The sequence below is a fragment of the Pristis pectinata genome, chromosome 16 (assembly GCF_009764475.1).
Source record: "Pristis pectinata isolate sPriPec2 chromosome 16, sPriPec2.1.pri, whole genome shotgun sequence".
NCBI classification, from domain to species: Eukaryota; Metazoa; Chordata; class Chondrichthyes; order Rhinopristiformes; family Pristidae; genus Pristis; species Pristis pectinata.
The window spans coordinates 13,742,843-13,766,640 of NC_067420.1; positions in this window are offsets into that span (position 1 = coordinate 13,742,843).

Below are 23,798 nucleotides of genomic sequence, written 5' to 3' on the forward strand. Positions count from 1 at the left end.
ATCGTTAACATACAAGGTAAAAAGAAGCGGCCCCAACACCGACCCCTGCAGCACACCACTAGTAACCGATAGCCAACCAGAACAAGGTCCTTTTATTCCCACTCTTTGCTTCCTGCCAACCAGCCAATGCTCCACCCATTCTGTTATCCTACCTGTAATTCCATGACCTCTCATCTTATTAATCAGTCTCAGGCGGCACCTTGTCGAAGGCCTTTTGAAAGTCTAGATACACAACATCGATCGCCTCTCCCTTATCCACCCTACCTGTGATTTCTTCAAAAAACTCCAATAGGTTGGTCAGGCAGGATCTTCCCTTCACAAAACCATGTTGGCTAGGACCTATCTTGCCTTGCTCCTCTAAGTATTCCATAACCCCATCCTTGAAGATTGATTCCAATAACTTTCCCACCACTGATGTCAGACTAATAGGTCTGTAATTTCCTTTATGCTGCCTCCCACCTTTCTTATACAGCGGAACTACATTTGTGACCCTCTGGTTCTCCAGAACCATGCCGGAGTCTATTGATTCCTGGAAAATTACCATCAATGCCTCCACTATCTCTAAAGCCACCTCCTTCAGAACCCAGGGATGCACCTCATCCGGTCCGGGAGACTTATCAGTCTTTAGCCCATTTAGTTTTCCTAGCACCTTCTCTCTAGTAATCTTAACTGAACTCAGTTCCATTCCGTGAGACCCCTGACTAACTGGTATATTGCTGATGTCCTCCACAGTGAAGACCGATGCAAAATACTCAATTAGTTCTTCTGCCATCTCTTTATCATCCATTATAATCTCTCCCACACCGTTATCAATTGGTCCTATATCAACCTGTGTCTGTCTTTTACTCCTTATATATTTAAAAGAACTCTTAGTATCCTTTCGAATGTTATCTGCCAACTTCCTTTCATCAATCAATTGCAACAGTACTCCTCTATTTTTAAACTACAACCCTTTAGCAGTAAAGGAGTGGGTGTGTGGTGAGGTCCCATGGCGGAGCTCCTGGATATAGTAAAATCTCAACTTGTTTATTAAAACATTGTAAAGGAATGTGTTCATTGCAGAACGATGCTTAATATTTTAGAGGATCCTGCCCCATAAGGTTCTTAGGTCAATCTTTAGATTTGTTTTTGTTCCTTGGAAACCAACAGTATTGCTTCTGTACTTAAAAAAAATCCCTTTAGATTCTCGAAGAAATAACTTCTGGATGATGTTGGCTCCAAAGGCATTATCTGTCTTCACTAAATATTTCTGGAGAGAATCTATTTCTGGGTTCCTTTATGGCAGATTTAATTCATATAATATGTCAAGCTAGTAAACTGGTGGTTAGATTATCTTACTGTGTATAGCGCAACGGCAGTCTGTCCAAAGGCTGCTGTGACTGTCGGGGCACCTTCGTTCTCCATTTCATCTCCAGGTGTAAATTACTTTAACTGCCTTTTCTCGGTGGTCTCCCATTCTAGTACCAACCAAGCACTTGGAAAACACAATACAGTTTAATTTATTCATTGAGTTTTATTTGGATTAGAGTATACAAGTGTTCTCTTGCATGCTGCCTGCAAATGCACAAAAACACAAGAAGTTGAAGAGAGTTGTGGATGCAGCCCAGTTCATCATGGGCATAGCGCTCCCCACCATCAAAAGCATTTACACGAGGCGCTGCCTCAAGAAGATGGCATCTGCCATCAAGGATCCCCAACATCTGGGACATGCCACCTTCTCACTGCTCCCATCAGGCAGGAGGTACAGAAGCCTGAAGTCCCACACCACCAGATTCAGGAACAGCTACTTTCCCACAACCATCATGTTCTTGAACTGACCTGCACAACCCTAATTCTACCTCAGCAATGGAACACTATGGTCCACCTCTTGCATTACCATGGACTTGTTTCTAATTGTGTTTTCTGCACAATTATCTTGTTTTTGCAGTTTTTTTTTCACTGTCTTATATAATTTATGTATAATTTATGATCTGTGCGTTTTCTGGATCTATGTGCCTGTGATACTGCTGCAAGCAAGGTTTTCCATTGTACCTGTATCTCACTGTACTTGTGCACATGACAAACTTTATTTGACTCAACTCAACTTGATTTGATAGGAATCAATGGGACCAGCACACTTGAATGTTCAGAAAAATATTCCTTGAGAGGCTGTGCAGAAGATAGCCACAAAATATTATGGTTGATTGAATTGGGAATATGGTATTAATTGGAATTGAGTTTTACTTAATAGATAGAAGCAGAGTGAAGTCATAAACCCAAAGTGTAAGTATTGGAATGCCTTCAGGACTACTGAGGCTTCAGCTGTTTATGATCTAAATCAATAACATAGGTGAAGAGGCAGGGTGTGAGTATAATAACAAAAAGCTAACTGGGAAAGTGAATTGTGAGGATGGTGAGAAGAGACCACAAAATTACACAATATTTAAGTAATTTAGCAGGAAGGTAGCAGAAGGTATAACATTCTGAACATAATGTGAAGGTGTATACTTTTGTAGAAAGAATAGAAAAGAATTCATGTTTTTCCAAAGGTGAAAGATGATAATCAGGTGGATTTTGGTGCATGATTACAGAAATTTAAAATGTAGATACCACAAGCAAATAGGAAGGCAAGTAATATATATATGTCTTTACTGAAAGCGGGCTAGAATATGAAAGTGAAGTAGACTTACTGCAAACATACAGGACCTTGGTGAGACATCATCCAGAATGCCATGTACAGTTTTGGATTCATTACCCAAGGAAGGAAATGTTTGTTTTTGAGTCCGTGCAAAGAAGGCTCACCAGATTTACTTCTGTGAAGTCTGACCACAAAGAAATATTGAACAAAATGGGGCTATGTTCTTTTAGCTTAGTAAGAATAAAAGATGGTGGCAGTGAAACATAACATTCCTAGAGGGATTGACAGATTATAGGCTATGTAGCTATTCATTTCTGAAATTTTTTCAGGATATAAGCAGTTGAGGGCAGGGCTACCACTGGTAAAGGAGAGCAACACAATGGGAAATCTGTTAGTCTACATGATAAGTTTAATGACCTCAAGTTTTTTAGCTGATTTTATCATTTTCTTGCAGATCCCCACCCAATAAAGTGACATTCAAATCTACAAAAGAATTACTTGTCAAATGAGGCAATGAGTAAGGAAAATAAAACTACAGCACAGGCACCATAGTGCACAGTCCACCATTTTCCATTTTTATTTCTGATTTACACCATCCGCAAATTTTTATTTTTTTTAGAAAATAAGAGCTGGAGACAGAGTAGACAGGGGATATGCAAGAAGTAACTAAAGGGAGTCGAACAAAGCACAAATACAAAAAGAATTGGAATGAAAGAAAAGTGGAAAGAGTTAACACATAACTAAGTATGATCAACCTGTTAATTAAACAACATCAAATATTGTGTTTGCTGTGGAAACATGGTTAATATTTTTAAAGGACCCTGCCCTGTGAGTCTTTTAGATTAACTTCTGTTTCTTTTTGGTAACCAACATTACTGCTTCATACTTAATATAATCCCTTTAGATTCTGGAAAAAAAATAGCTTTTGGACAATTTTGGTTGCAAAGGCATTATAACCTTCATAATACGTTGCTGGTGGGAATTCAGTTCTTGATACTCTGCTGACAGATTTAAGCCATATTATACTTCAAGCTAATAAATCTTTGCTTACAACATGCCTTGAGCATAGGGCACTCTTTCTGTATTTACCTGTTTTGAAACTTCAATACTTAAAAAGCTGCAGCTTTCCTTCTGCTGGTTCAGCTAATCTGTGATCCTTTATGATTTTAATGAACAAATTATAAGAACTGTTGAAGCCTGCAGCAAAGATTTAGACCAAGGGTTGAAAGTGCATTTTTACATTTATCAGATCAAACTGTGCAATCTAATTTTCAAATTCAATTTCTGGGAGGAAGTATTTGACAAATATTTTATTATGAGAAATAGAAACGCATAATTTATTACTAAATGAATCAAGATCTACTTAATCAAATTGTATAAATGCAGTTTGATATTCCTAGTCATTGGTGCACACTAAGTGAGATAATGGTTTTGGAGAATGAGTACAGAACTGTTCCATTAATGCCATGCCACTATATAACTTATAGTGGCAGATTTGCACTTGAAATTAGTTTAAAGTAAGAATATGTATTATTCTGGTGAAGCAGTTACTGGGAAATTGTAAGCTAACAAATTTAAACTGATTAGCCTCTTTTGGGAATATTTTATAACAATTATGTTATGGCGCTTGCTGGCGTCATATTCCCGACAAGAGCTCAATCAGCTTATAAAATGACCCGCCAAATGCTTTGGAAGGAGGAGAACAGAGAATCATGCAAATCAGAAATTGTTATATATTTTCTAAGTATTACAAAGTTTTCTGTTGCTGAGAATGTGAAATCCACACAATTTAAATTTCAGCAGGCTAATAATTACATGGTTCTGTGGAACTAAGCTGCTTCTGGCTGTTCTCAGTTCTTTCTTTTCTGATGTCCCGGCAAATTTCAAATAAGTAACTAACTATTTGTAAAATTAGCTTAGAAGTATATTAATAAGTGCATTGCTAAATTTTCATAACTCTAAAGCAAGGAATACACTGCATGTTAAGCAAGGCAATCCTTAACACATTTGAGAAACAATACACCATTGCAGCCTTCAGGACTCAACATCATATCGGGAAGTTTTAGCTAATCAGCCATTCCAATTTTGCATTACATATTTCTAGCATTTTTTAAATTTTTCTACTCCATTGGTGTTTCAGATTTCATTTGTGTCCTCCAGTTTACACCTTCCTCAGACACAGCTTTCCTTGTCTCTTTCAGCTGCCAGCACCATCACTTGCATCATTGAATTGCTCCTGGTATCTCCCCTATCAGACCTGTCTGCCTCTCCCCTTTTCTCTGCAACATAAACTTATTTCAATTCCATTTTCTTCCAATTCTGCTGCAAGATCATCAACCTGAAATCTAAAATCCATTTCTCCCTCCACAGATACTGTCTGATCTGTTGAGTATTTCAAACATGGATTTTATTTTAGATTTTCTGGGCTCGTTTCCTGTGACAATTTCAAAAATGGGTGAAAAAGAAACTAAAAGCATTGGCTACTATCTCCTGGATATTAATAGTCCACTGAATTTTATTGCCATTTTAGACTTCTATTGTCATTTGTACTTCCCTGTGGAATTTTTTAAAATGTGCAAAATCAATACAACGGATCAACAGAAATTAGTGAATGAATAGCCATTTTTCTCATAGACTTATTTACGTACAGTCCTAAAAAGCAATTTATAACTTGAGTGCACATTTGGCTTGTGATAAATCAAACTAAAGCCAACTATTTTCATGACAGTAGCTCACAGAACTATTTTGGAACTGTACTTAATTATAAATATTTAGTTTCTTGGAGACCAACAGTATATCATGATCTGCTCACTGGTGTATGAAAATAGTACTGCAGTTGTTTAAGCAACAGTGGAGACCACAATTAAAATGTTTTAATGAGGTTGCTGATCATTTAAGGAGGAATTGCTGATTGCCCATATTGAGGTCCATTCTGAAGGTGGTATTCTCCACCATAGTCTCCTATGGTGTCAGTCTCCTTGTCACTATCAGTAGTTGACTCTTTCTGTGTGGATCGTTACAGGTTATATTATTGGGGGGGGGCAGTATCATAATTAATGAAAGTTTTACTCATTATTGATCATCAGTGTTGCAACTATGACCTCATTTTCACAGTGTTTGAAAAGAAACCAGTGGCCGGTTTCCATCGATTGTCCTCTGAGAATAGCCAGCGTAGTACAAAATCAGACCAAAAATACCTTATTTGTTTCCCCTGCTCTGTGGTAATGTGTCAATCTGCATATGGATGATAATAGAGATGTTACAATCGGACTCATTGTCTTTACTCCGAGGAAAGAAAGCAGCCAATCAAGCTTGCTAACTCCAAGATCACTCACAGAAAACCCTGTTTCAAAAGAAAAGAAACATCCTCTGTGGTTGTTTGGACCGGTTAGCAGTATGTTAATTATGGGTCAGAGGTTAGTCCCACCCCACTCTGTGAAACTGCTGCATAGACAGAGGCACAAATATCCAGATGAGACCTTCAAATGAGCTCCCATCCTCTTGGAAATTAAAGATTACTTTGAAGAGGGAATCTGGAATTTATAGGAATAGGACTAGGAATGGTCCACACCGCCCCTCAAATCTGTCCAGCCATTCAATGAGATTACATCTGATATTTTACCTCAGTACCACTTTCCTGCAATACCCTTGATAGTGATTCTCTTCATGTCCAAAATTCTATCGGATTCTGCCATGAACGTACTTACCGTTTGACTCTCTACAGCTCTCTTGGGTAGAGAATTCCATTGAATGAGGAAATGTCTCCTTACCACAGTCATGAATGGCCAACCCTTATTTTGAAACTTGACTGCTGGTTCTGGACATCCCAACCACAGATAACAGAGTCCCTGCATCTCCCTGTCAAGCCCTGTAAGAATTTTGTATTTCAATGAGATCACCTCTCATCCCTCAAAACTCTGTGGTTTACTAAATTTCTCCTCAGAGGATAAACTCTCCATCTGAGGAATCCATATCAAACACCTTCATTGCTTTCCCTCTATTGCAAGTATATCCCTCCTCAGGTAAAGAGCCTGGACCTGTACAGGTCTCTGCTGTCTACCTAAGGAAGAATATACTGTTGATTACACCAGGTCCCTCTATAATTCCAGTGAGATATCTTTACCCTTATAATCAATCTCTTGCAATACAGACCAAAATAGCATTTGGTTTCTGAATAGTCTGCCTTGAACTACATTGGAGGAATGCAGGAGACCTTGAACTACATTAGAGGAATGCAGGAGACAATAGCCCCTGAGTTTTATGCCTGTATATTCTAAGCAATGATGATGGCTGAATATGATACCCCTGCTTCGAAAGGATGAACCGGCTTCCTTCAGCCAAGAAAGCATGTCTTAGGACCCACCAGCCCACCCACAGACCACCAGGAGAACGCAGTGTGCCAACATAGGGTAGCACTGAGAGGATGACTGTGGATTATCCAGGGTTTCTTGTGAAGGTCTGGGGCTCTGGGCTAGGCGTCAGGCTGAGATCTGGGACTATTAATGGGAGCAAGCACAATAGGACAGGCAATCAGTTTTAAGGGAGCAGCCCTGAAGAGAGTGAGCTGCAGCAGTGGGTCAGAGGGCTCACTCTGGGAGGGAGCTGGCAGCCCTGAGAGAGGGAGGCAGAGGTGAGGGATAGAGTGGGCATATTATAAGGCAAAGGAAAAGGCCAGTGGCTAAATGAGATGGTAAGGGAAGTGTGATGGAGTCAAGAAGTCTAAAGGAGAAGAGAGAATGAGGAAGACAGATAGAAGAAGGGGAGGGAAGGTGGGAGATGTGGGGTGCATTGAAGGAGGCAAGGGATCAGGGCAAGGAAGGTGGCTGAGGAAAAGCACACGGACAAGATTGTGAATTTGTCTCCATGCAAACATGTGGTTAGATTGCATCTGTGTGCATGTGTGCTGTCTGTGTGATGAAGTCTCGTCTCCAATCACCTGGGACTTCCAGGTCAATGGATGAAGATTTCACCCTGTCAAGCCCATGTGGTAGCTGGTGTGCTACAGACATCCCACATTAAATAAGTTTGCACCTGGAGGAAAAAGTGCATTCTGTACCTTCACATTAACTTTCAGTGATTCATATACAAGGACACCAAATTCACTTCGACCACTATCTACATCACATCTACTCATTTCCCTTCATCCACTTGACTAGTTATATCCTCATGGACCTTTAATAAATTTGTCACACATCATTTCTTTTCATAAAACCATACTTATGCTCCCTAATTATATTACAATTTTCTTCCTCCCTAATAATGGATTCCACCATTTTGCCAAAGACAGACTCAGGCTAACTAACTGATAGTTTCCTGCTTTCTGTCTTTTTTTCCTCAAACAGTGGTATTTCATTTGCAATTTTCTCAATTGCTGAATGTTGGGAATCTGGAAGTTGACAGCCAATGAATCCATTAACACTGCAGTCGCTTCTTTTAAAACTCCAGGTGCAGGGGACTTGTCAGCCTTTAATTACATTAAGTGACTGTTAATTTTTTTTCCCGCCCAATGATAATGATCCTCCTTTGATCAATAATGCAGAGATCAAAAAGATTTTCCAGTCACTCGACTCATGGTTTTCAAGGTGATTCTTCAACAGTTTCATATGCAACAGGAGTCAGTGCAATCAAAACATAACTAATTTTATGAAGCACTTGGAGAAGTAGGTCTGAACATTGTGCTGCACCCAAATGGCTGTGGTACAAACATGCAGTATCTCGGACTGAGGGCGACTGATGCCCATAGGTGCTGCATTAGATTTCCCAAGTAGTGTGCATTCCATCCGTAATGTTCATATTCATGGAAAATAAGGTGTTATGTGATTGAATTTTTCCAAGCATAATGCTTGATTTTTGAAAAGTCTTCCTTCACTGCTGATCTCTAAAATATGCATCTATATGCTTCAAGTATGGCTGAATACCATTAGGGTAGTGAGCCTTGGAACAATAAGGTATTTTGTATTTTCCACAGGTTGTTTTGTTTATAAAGATATCCAGAATCATACAGTAGGTGTGACCAGCTCGAAGCTAGAAGCAGGGTAGCAGTGCTACTCACCTCCAACCAAGACGCAGGACAAGCATTGTGTTTCTCTGTCTACAGCTCAAAATTAACTTCGAGTTATAATCATTTCCAAGGTGCAGTTTAAGTTGCTCAGTCCTAAAGGATAGAATTCCTTGTGGCACTGCCAGATTGTGCAATACCCCAGAGAAATAATCATTATATAAAAGAAACAAGAACAAGGCCAGGACAAGGAACCATCTGCTTTGTAAAATATTATCAACTGAATGGACAGGGACAAGTGAGAACATACTGAACTAAAATTGTCAGCAGGACTAAGCAGGGGTTGGACAACTGAAGAACATAAAAGAACCAGTGTCTAAGTAAAAAGGGACAGGCAAGAGCATTGGTACTTGCAACATAACACACATTAAATGGGCAAGATGGAAAAATCTTGCCACCTGTGCAAATGATAACCTGTGAGTATAACAATATCAGTACTTGAACAAACGAGGTCAGAACCTCACTGTTATTGGAGCATATGATTGGAATTTATTGGACAAGTATAGTTTTATTGAATTATTTACTGGACTAGGTGATTATGTCTCAGAAGCTGACAGAAGATTGTACTTATGAATAATTATTACAAACCTTTTGTTTTATTCACCCACAAGAATGTTAATACACATGCACCCCTCACTGCTGATACTTCTAGCCAGCTAGACAAAGGGATTTGTACTCTTGGCTTATCGATTGAGGTTGATTCAATCCAGGTTTATTTTTCCTCTCTGCATACACAAATAAGGTCAATTTCTTACCAGCTTGTGACTAGCTATTGATTGCAGGGGCAAAGCCAGTCAGACTAACAGGTGAAATGGTATTTACCAGTTCTCGGACAAATGACTCACCTTAATAAAAAAGAGATCAAAAACACAGATTTTATTGGAGGTGATCATCTCTCACTTATATTACTTTGTAAAACTTGACAGTTGCTTCAGGATTTCCATGCTTATTTATTTTAATATAGAAAAATCAAAGGTTCCATTCAGTGTTCCCAACTCTCCTTTTGCAGTCTGTCCAGGTGTAATTAACAGGGAATTGGTCACTTAACGTGAACTTCAATTTCCACCCACCGAACAACCCATGGCCTCTTTTCACACACATGCACGCACACTATTCTTATTGTCAGAAACATTGAAAGTATTAAGCCTTGTGTAATGAGGAGTGGTGAAGTTTTCAAACTTTGATGCAGCAAGTCTAGTTTATATAGGTAGGGTAATATAGGCCATAGTAGAGTTTATATAGGCCTGAGAAATCTAGTTTATATAGGTAGAGTATCACTCCTCAGAAATCAGAGATTTCTACAGCAGAAGGAGGCAATTTGTTCCACTGAGTCAACACTGGCTTTCTGTGAAGCAATCTGTCTCCTTCGCTTTCTCCATAACTTTGCAAATCCTTTGTTGTTCTGTCTTTCCAATTCCCCTTTAAAAGCACATTTGACCTTGCTACTATTGCAGGTAATGAGTTCATGACCAGTTTCTACATAAGTATGTTTTTTTCTCTTCTTCCTGCCACCTTTAATATATGTCCCTGGACTCTGAAGTATTCCCTAAAGGGACTATCTTCCCTCTATTTACCCCATCTAAATCTATCTTGATTGTGCACAATTCAGTCAAATCTCCCTTTAATTGTCTTTGCTCCAAGGAGAACAGTCCTATCTTTGCCAATCTAAATTTGCAGTTGAAATCCTGTAATCCCTGTGACCTTTCTAATAATCTTTTTCTGCTCCCTCTCTAGGCCTTTCATATCCTTCCTGAAGTGTGGTGACCAGGAATGGATGCAGTAATCTAGCTGTGGCTTAACTGTGCTTTCTCTAAGGCTTTAACATAACTCTTGGGATTTTGTGCTCTTCAGCTGATATTCATGAATCCCAAGATCCCATATGCTTTACTAATTCCTCTCTCAAAATCCTGCCACTTTCAAAGATTTGAAGTTTATGGTGTTTCAGCTTCTACTTTATTCCCACATTTATGCTGCTTTCTGAAAAATGTTTATCAGTTATCAAAATCAGTGTCTTTTTGACATCATTGTTTCTGGGCATGATGCGATACATATGATGCAAGACTGTACGTTGCATCATGGAAAGGATAACCATGATATTTATGTGTCTGGACTTTTTTTTTAACTAATCCTGCCTTGCTCTTTCAGTTGCATCCGTATCTTCCTGAATGAAGTCATTCACAATCTACAGCCACCTGTTGTCGTTCCCTTTCTCATTCCTCATGGAGTTCATTTTACACAGCCTCATGTTCCTGCATTAATCTCCTGGGTAGGTCAATACTCAGCCCTGTAAGATGCTTCTTCTAATGTAATTTCATTCATACGGTTCTTTCCAATGGAACCATAGATCTTTGCCTGTATATGGCTTCCTATCATCAGTTCTCATCTGTGACCAGTTGAGATGGGCACTGATAGGTAGACTCTAGATCCCACAACCTTTAGATCAGTGCTGATCAATCCTATTATAAAGCTGATTTTAATATTGCTACTTATGTTGTAGACTTGACCTCTTGTGCGCATCAATTGTTCTTCACCATTCTGTGTTGCTGTAACGACTATTTTAATATTTTCTTCTTAAATCCTCACTGAAGAAATATTATCTCACTCTCAGTTCTCCTTACCTCTTGCTTCAAACATATCTTTCCAATTGACACCTGAATTATGTTTGGCTGTCATGCCAACCTCTCAAAGACCAACCAAAGTTCAGTCTCAACAACCAGGATTGAGCAAGTGAGCTTTGCTGGCTGCTCCAAGACATGAGTTCCAATCTTCTGAGGGAGAGGACTAATCAAGTTAGGTAATCTAGGGACAACATTAATTAAAGATACTTATCAAGTGTCCTTAAAAATATTCCTTATGCTCTGGTGTTAAATTTTAGCCTCATTTTAAAAAAAAAGTGGAAGATATGCTTCTGGGACCTGATTTTCTAAATAAAATAGTTTTGGATCCAAAGCACAAACTGATCCATAATACACACTCAGAAAAGTCATAACAGAGATGAATAATGAAAGAAAGTAGGTCAAAGCAATTGATTTTACAAAGGAGAGAGAAATTTATTCATACCATTCATATTGTCAGCTGACCTGAAAATACTTTTTACTAATATTTACTTCCACAGAAATGCAATCATAAAAACAATGTCAAGACTGTCCCTTGTTAGGGAGCATAGAAGAACTTAACATTAGTTCGTTTCCTTCAGCATTACAGTCCATTACAGGTTAACTTGTCTTAGGAGGAATGGCTAAAGATTATGTTGTCTGCTACCAAATCTGTAATCTTATTTTTCACTGGGAAATGAAATAAATCAAAAACCTCTGATCACATTGCAACACAATAAAGAGATTAGTACAGTGTTTTGTAAACAGGATCATTTATATTTATTTCTGAGATGCATATTGAAACAATCTTGGAAAGGATTGAAGACTCAATACCACCTAGAGGTAAATATCTTTTGCAAAAATCTGCAAAACTTTAAGCTTTGATTGACTACAAAGTGCCTATATGAAAATCCTTCATTGTTTGCCGAATGTCTAATCAAGTAGCTTGAAAAGAACAATTGGATTGGAAGTTACAGCTACATATGACTGCTTAGCATGATGTAGTGTTGAAGTGTGGTAACCAGGCAACACCGTGAGCACTTTAAATTCTCAAGTTGAAGAAATGGTTCATTCAGACTGAACTGTGGTTGGTTTTTGAGTGGATGGCACTACAGCACAGCACAGTTCTACTGTTGAGAAATCCTGTGTGAAGATAAATGGAAGTAGGAGTGTGGTCAGCTAAAATTTCTTCTGCGCAATTAAAAAAATGTGACCTTTAGAAGGGAGTTGACAAACTTGCAAACAAAGGAAATCTGTCATCAGTGGGAATCCTGGTCCCTCTCCCCTTTCATCTGGTCCCACATCATGAAGATTATTATTGCTGTCCAATCAGCTAATTGCAGCTCTGAGCAGATATCAAACCTGGGGTGTTCTGGGACAGAATGTGATACATGAGAAAATCCCGAGGAAACTGGTGAAGAAAGAGCAGAGGTCTAAAAAGCTACAAGATGCTGGAGGAACTCAGCAGGTCAGACAGCATCTGTGGAGAAAATTAGATGGTCAACGTTTTGGTCAGGACCCTTCAAAGGAAATCAGTCCTGACCTGAAACGTTGACCGTCTGCTTTTCTCCATGGATGCTGCCTGACCTGCTGAGTTCCTCCAGCATTTTGTTGTTTTTTCATCTAGATTCCAGCATCTGCAGTCCTTTGTTTCTCTAGTCTAAAAACCTACCTATCAGGGCTGCATGGAGAAGGGTTGTGAGTTGGAAACACATTTTCAAACATTTTCAAACACAAAGGGAGGTAACTCCATTTGTTAGCTTTCCAGCAACCATATTGTCTTAAAACACAGGCTCATGTTAATCACCAGCCTGATATATCTAGGCTCCTAACCTAGATAATCATTGACTGGTTTGTTTATAGTTGGGAGATTCTTAAACTATTTATTAAAAAGTTGAAGTTACTGATGTCATTAAGTAAATAAAGGGAAATAATAAAACCAATAAATACTGATTTCTAAAGGGAAGATCATGCTTGACTAAAATTTTAAAGTGTATTTTCAGAAGATGTGTGATAAATAAAAGAATTGCAGTGGATATAGCAGTACATAGAACTACATGAGTTACCATGCAGGAAATTATTGAAGATTGTACATTACGAACAGGTTGAAGGAGTAGAAATTGAATGGTTTTTTTGATGAGAGGGGAGGAAACATCAGGGTTTCAAGGTGCTTCTCAGCATACTTGATGAGAGGTGTAGTGTGTCATGGGATTCGGTTCTTTGAGATCAATAGAAAGTGCTTTCCAAAGCTGCAGATTGATACCAAAATAGGAACCTAGATATATCAGGCTGGTGATTAACATGAGCCTGTGTTTTAAGACAATATGGTTGCTGGAAAGCTAACAAGGGGAGTTACCTCCCTTTGGTACCTCTCAGATACTAAGACATGAATGTCTTCGAACAAGATTCACATCCGTAGTTGCCTTTCTGCCCCTTGCACTCCATTCTGTGGCTCCTCTGTATTCCACCATCCCTGAAAACTTGAGGTGGCCATTTTATGGAACTTGCTGTATAACAGTATAGGTCAATGATTACCCATCAAGTGTAATAATTGAACATAAAGTGTATCCATAAGTTTCTTAACAAAGAAAATAAGATCTCATCCAGTGTGGGAAGCAGAGAATATAGACAAAAATACAAAAGCTTCCAGAGGAGACAACAGGACAGAATTAGATGATGCTTAAGTTTGATTCTGGGGTAGGTTATTGAAGGGAGAAATGCTGCATTTTCCGCAATACCTAAAAGGAAGTGTTTTACCATATATGTTTATGCAGAAGTAATTAAGAATTTTTAGCTGTTACAATCTAGACCAGTTCCCAGACTTTAATGTAAGTCAAACTCAAATTTAGTGATATCAATTGCCTCCTGCATCTCGTCTTCAGAGGTAGAATCAAAGGATTTTAATTCATGAAGCACCAAAACAGTACTTCCAGCAACCTTGTTGGTTTTGCAATTGTCAATAAACAATTCTTATTTTCAGGTAAGACACCACGTATTATACACAATATTTGCTTTTAATATGTTCAAATGATAATGTTTTCCTACTTTCCTCAGGAGTCATATACCTTCCACAAAGAAACCTAGAAATTCCAGCTTGTCCAAGAGGATATGCTCGGTAGTGTGTGTGGTATGTGGGATCAATAAACTGGTGTGCATATTTTCGGGATGGTGTGCTCCAAGGCAGGTCTCAGGATGGTGGCGAGTGTTTTGCCCTGTGCTGTGGTTAGGGCATCAAAGCCCTGCTCTGATGTGGGAGATGTAGGAAGAGCCATCAGAGTCCCATGTTGTGGTTGATGGGTTGACTGGAAAAAGAAATTGAGTCAAGTTATGGAGAATCTAGAGCAAAAAACAAATGGCTGGAGGAACTCAGAAGGTCAGGCAGCATCTGTGGAGGCAATGGGATGGGCAACATTTTGGATTGGGACCATGCATCAGGAATCTTGGTGGGTTCAGGGTTGACTGTGAGAGTTGTGGGTAGGTGAGCATCAGGGAAGGTTTGGAGATCAAGACCTGTTGGATTCGAGGGACTGAAAAGTTGACCCTAGTTCGTAGGGAAATTGTGTGATTTGAAACAACATTAGGAGATTGGGTGACAGAAGTGGTCAGTGCAGTATTGGAACAACAAGTCCAGAACTAGCAAACTATGTGACTCCGCTGGCAGGGAGTGCAAGTCCAGTGTAGTGTTTCGAGGATCTGGGTTTAGTGGGCATGCCCAACAACAGACATTCTGAGCATAATGTGGTCAGCATTTCCCTACAACACTTCAAAAAGTTGCATAGAGAATGATGCCCTCACATAGTGTCCCAGGCAAGATAATTGTTTAGAAACCTACAGTCATGCGATTGAATTTCTGGGCAAGACTTTTTGTTGCTTTTTTTGATGAAGTTGAAAGAAATGTGCTTGGAAGTTGAATCAGAGAAAAGCATAGCTTTTGAAAAAAAAACTAAATTGCATATAAAAATTGATTGTTGCATGTTTTGAAAAAAATGTTTGTGACCTTTTCTGGAGAATGTCCGGGCCATTGGGAAATTAGACCTGGCACTTCCTGTCAAGGTTCATCCTCGTGCAAGTGTCAATAGCCCATTGAATGTTGCTCATGATGGAAATTGGATCATAAATTCAGGATGACCTCTGACCTTCATTTTTCATCCACTACAACACCCAGTGTAATAAGGTCTGGTAAATGCATCCCTTTTGCCAGTGTTCCCAGTCTGTCCACATGCTCACCAACTACTTCTTTTGGTTCCTGCTTGCAGAAGCCAAACTCTCAATAATCTCTGTCAACAGTGGATTAAACTGCCCCTTCAATGCCCTTGTATGACACCTCATCTATAGTTCGTGGCTCTAGTAGACTCAGCAACATCTCTACATTGACCATATTATACACAACAATATCACTTTCCTTTTCTTGTGCAATTTCCTCTCCTGACCCAATGATATTGCATGCCTTCAAAAATATTTCCACTCTTATCTCTTGAGCACACATGAACATTGTGCTATGTGATAGATTTTCTAGGCCATGATCTTTTATCTGCTGAAGCGACTGACAACTTATTTCCCCACTTCATTATTTCTGTGTTCATAATGCACTGAATAAAGTGTTTCTGCAAGCATGAGATTTCACCCAATGTCCTGTCTTAAGGTTGATTCCCACCTGTTGACTTGCATCGCTCAACACAATTTGGCCTTGATTGAGCAAGGAATTATAAAACGTCCTGATAATCAAAAGGAAAACAAATACGTCACTCTAACAATCTAAACCTCAACTATACTAACAAAATCAATTTAGGCACCAACATCTTCATTATTCTCCACTCTACGCTTATTTTATTTAAGCTAGTAGTTTAGAAACATACTCACCTAACTGATTGCAAAACATGAATCATCCCTTGTTCATTCCAGTACCTCCACTGTGTTACATGTTCAATTACATAACTCTCCATTGCAAACATTTGTAATTAAGTAAAAGGTTCTGTTTCAGTTTAAAACTACTATACTTGCATTAATATCTAAATACTAACTCCAGTAGTAGAGAGATTAAAGAGTAAAGTTGAACAAATGAAATATGTAACTTCAAATATAAAACCTTATAAATAAAAGAAAAGCGCAAAGGCATTTTTCAGTAACCTAATTTACATCAGAAGCGTGAAGGCAACATCAACTGGAGAGAAGTAAAAAGCAACTGGATTAAATTTAAAGACTCACCTGTTAAACGACAAAACACAACCAGTTTACTTTAAAAAGAATTATTTACCAAAATAAATCTAACATACATCAGCTGAATATAAATGTTTGCACTGGGGAGTTATGTAGTTGAGAATTAATGCAGTGGAAATATTGGAATGAACAAGGGATGAATTACTATTGCAATCAGTTATGTTAAATATGTTTCCAAATGTACTCACCCTATAGAAAATAAGGAAAGTTGAGAAGTAATGATGACTTTGGCGTCTTGGTTGATTTCATTACAATAGTTGAGAGTTAAATCCTCAGAGTGAGGAATTTTGCTGTCCTTTAGATTAATGGCGTTTATTATAACTACCTATACAATGAAGGCCAAACTGTGCTGAGATAGGAAAGTAAACAGGTTGAACTTAATATGCAAGACAGAACGCTGAGTAAAATCTTATGTTTGCAAAGGTATCATTTGAATGTTCAAAAGAATTATTAAAGAAATAATCCACTTGAGCAGAACTCCAAAATAGACCTTTAAAAACCAATGAGGTGATGGGTCATCAATCTGAGTTTCTCTTCACACATGCTATCTGGCCCATTGAGAGTTTTCAACAGGAGTCAATGACTTAATCCAGATCATAGGTCCTTGGTTTATGTTTCCTCTCCCTATCCCAGTAAACAGAAGCCAGTTATCACCTCCTTCAACAAAGGTATACTAACTCAATGCCGATTGGGAAAATGATTTTCTTATCTGTTTGACCTGTTTGTTCCCTTATTCAAGAAGGGGAGTAGGGATAGCCCAGGAAATTGTAGACTGGTGAGTCTTACCTCAGTGGTTGGTAAGCTGATGGAGAAGATCCTGGGAGGCAGGATTTATGAACATTTGGAGAGGTATAATATGATTAGGAATAGTCAACATGTAGGTACAGAAGGCAAAGAGTGGTTGTTGAGGGGTTGTATTCTGAGTGGAGGTCCGTGACCAGTGGTGTACCTCAGGGATCTGTACTGGGACCCTTACTATTTGTGATTTTTATAAATGACCTGGATGAGGAAGAGGAGGGGGTGGGTTAGTAAGTTTGTGGATGACACGAAGGTTGGAGGTGTTGTGGATAGTTTGGAGGGCTGTCAGAAGTTACAGAGGGATATAGATAGGATGCAGAGTTGGGCTGAGAAGTGGCAGAGGCAGTTCAACCCAGATAAGTGTGAAGTGGTTCATTTTGGTAGGTCAAATATGTTGGCAGAATATAGTCTTAATGGTAGGACTCCTGGCAGTGTGGAGGATCAGAGGGATCTTGGGGTCCGAGTCCATAGGACGCTCAAAGCGGCTGCGCAGGTTGACTCTATGGTTAAGAAGGCAAATGGTGTATTGTCCTTCATCAATAGGGGAATTGAATTTAGGAGCCGTGAGGTATTGTTGCAGCTATATAGGTCCCGACGGATGAGGGGGGACCTGACAGAGGTGTATAAGATGATGAGAGGTATTGATAGGGTAGATAGTCAGAGGCTTTTCGCCAGGGCTGAATTGGTGGCCACAAGAGGACATAGGTTTAAGGTGCTGGGGAGTAGGTACAGAGGAGATGTCAGGGGTAAGTTTTTTACTCAGAGAGAGGTGAGTGCATGGAATGGGCTGCTGGAAACGGTGGTGGAGGCGGATACGATAGGGTCTTTCAAGAGACTGTTAGATCGGTATATGGAGCTGAGTAAAATAGAGGGCTATGGGTAAACCTAGTAATTTCTAGGGTAGGGACATGTTCGGCACAGCTTTGTGGACCGAAGGGCCTGAATTGAGCTGTAATTGTTCTATGTTCTATGTTCTACTCCAGCACTGAATAAGGTGTTCAGCTACCGGCTATCTGGGCCGTTATCATGATAACTTTTAAGCTGCTTTTATGAAATATCTGAATTACATTTGGTCAATGTGTCTTGTTGATTGTATTGCTGCATTGCATTTCTTAGCACTGTCAAATTTTGCAACCTAGTTTTTCTATACAATTTTACATTGTATTCTACCAGAAAAGTGACATAAAATTATAGGTCTGGTTATAAATGATTCAGTTATCAACAAGCAGAGGATCTTTTGCTAAAGTTCACTGTAGTCAGTCACTCTTTCTCCAAAAAAATCCCACTAAAACCGTGAAACATATAAATAGAAACATGTAAAGAATATAACAAGATACAGGCCATTTGCTTCAATCAATTCATATCAGTTCATAACCTTCTGGAATAACTTTGATCATGTTTTCACCATGCCTTCATCTGTGTTCCCTTCACTTACTGCCTTGCAAAGCTTTGTAAAGAAATTTTGCCTGGTCTAAACTAGTTTCATTTGGTATCCATACAACAAACCCATTATCCTGGGAATCAATCTGATAAGCTTCTGTTGCTTTCCCTCAGAATACAATATACCCTTCCTTAGTGCCTGAGAACAGATACGAACACAATCTAGTAAAACTCCAATATTCCTCTATCTAAGCATTGGGAAATCCCAGCAGTTCAGCTTCTGGTTCACCGGGTAATGTTTGTCACCCTCCCTTCTAACCCACTGGAGCCCCAGATCTCACGCTCCCTTCCAACTTGCTGGCACCTCACTTTGCTCGCCCCCATTCAACTTACCTGGCCCATTTCCACACTCTCATTAAACTGACTAGGGTTCCATTTCCCATGCTTCCCTTAAACTTATTGGATTCTCATCTCAGAGGATCTATCCTGGGCCCAACACATTGATGCAATCACAAAGAAGCTATGGCAGTGGCTCTACTTCATTAGGAGTTGAGGAGGTTTGGTATGTCACCAAAAACTCTTGCAAATTTCTATAGATGTACAGTGGGAGAGCATTCTGACTGGGCTGTATCACAACCTGTTATAGAGGTTCCAATGCACAGGATCGCAAGAGACTGCGGAGAGTTGTAGACTCAGCCAGCTCCATCACGGGCACATCTCTCCCCACCATCAAGGACATCTTCAAGAGGCGGTGCCTCAAGAAGGTAGCATCCATCACTAAGAACCCTCACCATCCGGGACATTGTCTTCTTCTCGTTACTACCACCGGGGAGGAAATACAGGAGCCTGTACAGGAGCTGGCACCAACAAAATTCTGAGTGTGCTGGATTATTGGAGTTTTACTACATTCCATGTGCAGTCTTAGCAGGGCATTATATAATTGGAGCAGGGTGTCTCTACACATGAACTCAAATCCTCTTGTAATAAAGGCTGACATTCTATTTGACTTTCTAGTTGCTTACTGAACCTACAAATTAACTTTCAATGATTTATGCATATGAATTGTGAGCTCAAGTGTCTGGAATAGGACACTTTCTAACTACAGGGTAGGATTGTTACCAACTGACGATATACAAAAAGCTGATCGAACTGTCATCAGTGTAGTTGCACCTGGAAGTCTCATCTGAAGGCCAATTTACAGCCTGCAACTTCCCTTTGAACACCAAAACTTTTTAAACTCTTGCCATTAAAAATGCTCTGCTTTTCTATCTTGTCTATCAAAGTGGATGTCCTCATATCTTTCCACATCACATTCAATCTGCCACGCCCTTGCCCATTTACTTACCCTGTCCATATTCCCCAGAAGCTTCTCTGCATCCTTTTGTAACATCAGCATAAATGTATCGCATTTCATCCCCTGATCCAAATCACTGAAAATAGTGAGAGGTGTTTGTTCATCATGAATTATACCCTTGCAGGTTAAAAATTAGACTGTTGAATCTGTCTCTACTTACAAGAGGGCCACGCCATAAAAAAAATATTTCAAGTTTGCTTTTCTGTAGCATCTTTAGTAGCATTTCGTACATAGGGTCGTGTAACAAAATTCATTCCTTGTTCTTTCCTTATTCAGCAGCAAGAGGTATTCGCAAACAAAGGAGGCACAGGAATTCACAAAGAGCAGGCTGCCTGTATATTTCTCTTCTCTCTTTCCCTCTATTTTAATATATTAAATATTATAGTATATATAGTGTACATAGAACATCGGAATGATCCACTCTTTAGCAAGATTCTGAATGCAAATTGACAAACTGTTGTGAGGTAAACGAGCAGAAGATTCTCACCACACAGTTAAGATTTTAAGATAAGATGTCTTTATTAGTCACGTACATCGAAACGCACAGTGAAATACATCTTTTTGTGTTGTGATTTGGGGGGCAGCCCGCAAGTGTCGCCACGCTTCCGGCGCCAACATAGCGTGCCCACAACTTCCTAGCCTGTACGTCTTTGGAATGTGGGAGGAAACCGGAGCACCCGGAGGAAACCCACGCAGACACGGGGAGAACGTACAAACTCCTTACAGACAGTGGCCGGATTTGAACCCCGGTCACTGGCACTGTAAAGCCGTGCCTGTTAGTCTTGTTCTCCATGAAAAATAATGAAGAAAAACTGGCAAACTATTCCAGTTAATACTATATTTCCTTATGACACAAAAGGGGGCCATTTAGCTCAACAAGTCCATGTTGGCACTCAGAGCAATCCTATCAAATCCATTTCCTTGTAACCTTTTTTAAAACACATACTCCACCCACTCCATAACACTGCCACCCACTCCACAAGTCTCCAACCAACCACCTATACAAGGAATAATATATAGTAGTCAACTTATCCAACTATTTCATGTGTCTTTAGGATGAAGAAGGAAACCAGGGAAAAACCCACAGGGAAAATGAGCAAATTTCACACAGACAATACCAGAGGTCACAATTGAACCCAGGCTGTTGGAGCTGAGAGGTTGCCGCACACCATATCTTTTCTAGCCCAAAATGGACTATCTCCTTTTTTGATAGTTTTCCTCAGCTGGATCAAGCTCTGAAGTGGGCAGTGACTCCATAGGGAACCACAACTGGCCTGCACACCAACATACAGGTCGCTCATGACTTTTGCACCTGTACAATGCAACTCAAAGCTGGAAAGGATGGCGTGTGAAATCCCTGCTCCATCACTTGACTCACCATTGAGTCCAATGGGAGTGGTAGATTGTCCTGAACTGAGGGACACATTATATACCAGTTGCTCAGCTTCACACTCAACAGGGTCTGGCATAGAAATAGTGACCCATCCATTTGGAGGTGATCAAAACACTTCGTTAAAAGGCAAGTTAAGGTTTGTTTTTTGGAAAATTTTTCTTCATTTCACTTTCCAATTATGTTTTTAATTAAATTAGAGTATTTAACAATATAAACTACATAAACTAAATTTATTATTTTTCACCTAAAATATATATTTAAATGAATTAAATCTACTTAAATTGTTTTTAAATATCATTGACTATCAGAGATAAGTAAAGTCAGTGATAATAGCCTTGACAGTGGCAAGTTAGCAAAGGCTTCAGGAAGACAGGGCATCAGGTTCTACCAGCTGAGGCCTGACCGATACAACTGGACCACTCTGCCCTGTAGAGAGGAGGCTTCCAGTATATTTGATCCCATAGGGTCACAAAAGGCTAGGCTGCTATGGGGACCGTGCAGTGGCTGGGCCCAAACATGACACATCAGCTTGGTAAACCATAATCTAGTGAATTATCAACAATTTGAATGTCCACAATATACTCTCCAATCCTTTGTTCCATAGTTGATGAAGAGGTAATAAATTGATCTCTGACCAATTTCTCTACAATCACTAGTTAGTTGGGGTTAAGAAGTTGTGGGCATGCTCTGTTGGTGCCGGAAGCATGGTGACACTTGTGGGCTGCCCCCAGAACACTCTACACAAAGATGGATTTCACTGTGTGTTTTGATGTACTGTATATGTGACTTATAAAGAAATTTTATCTTATCCTAGTGGGATCACAGATAAACTATCTGCCACCCTTTGGGGAAATCCCAGCATCCATTTTCTTTAGATACCAACTGGACAATCATCTTGATGGATGGTCCATAAATCTCTAAATGTCACACAATGGTAGCTAAAAGCAAAATTTTAAAACCTGGTTTGTTTAGCTTTCCCACCAATTCTTTTCAGAAAAAATATAACAGCTTTCCATTCAAACCTAACTTCATGGTAGCAGTTTAACCTAAATCACCCCAAAGTAATTTTGTCAGAACAAGCACATGAGGTAGATACCATGGCTTTATCCCTGTTCAGTCTTGGGCACTCACAGACTCTCATGCCACAGCATCTATCACAATCTCATTGCTCAAGAACTTTCCAGAAAAATGGTGGCTATATAATGAACTGATTTCCATACTGTTTGTTTCAAGCTGCAGATAGCAACATAAGGAACAGTGGAGGGCTATTCAGCAACTCAGTCTCGCTCTTCTACTTTTGCTTAATACTCTCAGACACTGTTTAATGAAAATGATCAGTTTCAGTCCTCAAAATTCCAGTTGTCCTCATATTCACAAGGAAATGCAGAGAGAGTTCCAAAATTTTTGCTATTAGGTATGTGACAGAAATGCTTCCCAATTTCATTCCAGAATGACAACACTCCAGCTATTAATTTTGTATCATTTTTTTATTCAACACCATGAACAGGTCACTCTTCAAACTACTTTATTTAAGAAATTACAAACTGAATTTATTTAACTTGTCCTCATGGTTTAACCCACTGAACTACTAAAAGGAACCATTTTTACTATAAAAAAAGATCAATATTAATTTTTTAAATTTGCATTTGTTTGGTGTCTTTCTTAATCTCAGTAAGTGCTGGAGGCTGGAGGAACTTCGGCCCAGAATTGATGAGCTGAAGTCACAGCTTCAAACACTGCGGAGCATCAGGGAGGGAGAGAGTTACGTAGACGCTGTGCATCGGGAGGCAGTCACCCCCCTCAGAGCAGGTACTTCTAGGGTCCAGGAGGCAGATAGAAGGGTGACTGTCAGGGGAGAGAAAAAGAAAGAGAAAGGGAACAGGCAGACAGTGCAGAGGACCCCGGAGGCTGTTCCCCTCAGTAACAGGTTTTCAGCTTTGGAAGCTGTTGAGGGGGATGACCTGCAGGGATTAAGCAGCGGTAGCCAGGTCTCTGGCACTGGGACTGGTCTTGCTGCTCAGAAGGGAAGGAAGGAGAAGAGGAGGGCAATAGTGATAGGGGACTCAATAGTCAGGGAAACAGATAGGAGGTTCTGAGGCAGTGAGCAAAAATTCCAGATGGTATGTTGCCTCCCAGGTGCCAGGTTCCGGGATGTCTCTGATCGGGTCCACAGCATTCTTGAGCAGGAGGGAAAAGAGCTAGAAGTCGTGGTACATGTTGGTACCAATGACATAGGTAGGAAGAGGGGTGAGGTCCTGAAAAGTGAGTTTAGGGAGCTAGGCAGAAGGCTGAAGAACAGGACCTCAAGGGTAGCAATCTCAGGATTGCTGCCAGTGCCATGTGATAGTGAAGGTAAGAATAGGAGGAGATTGCAGTTGAATGCGTGG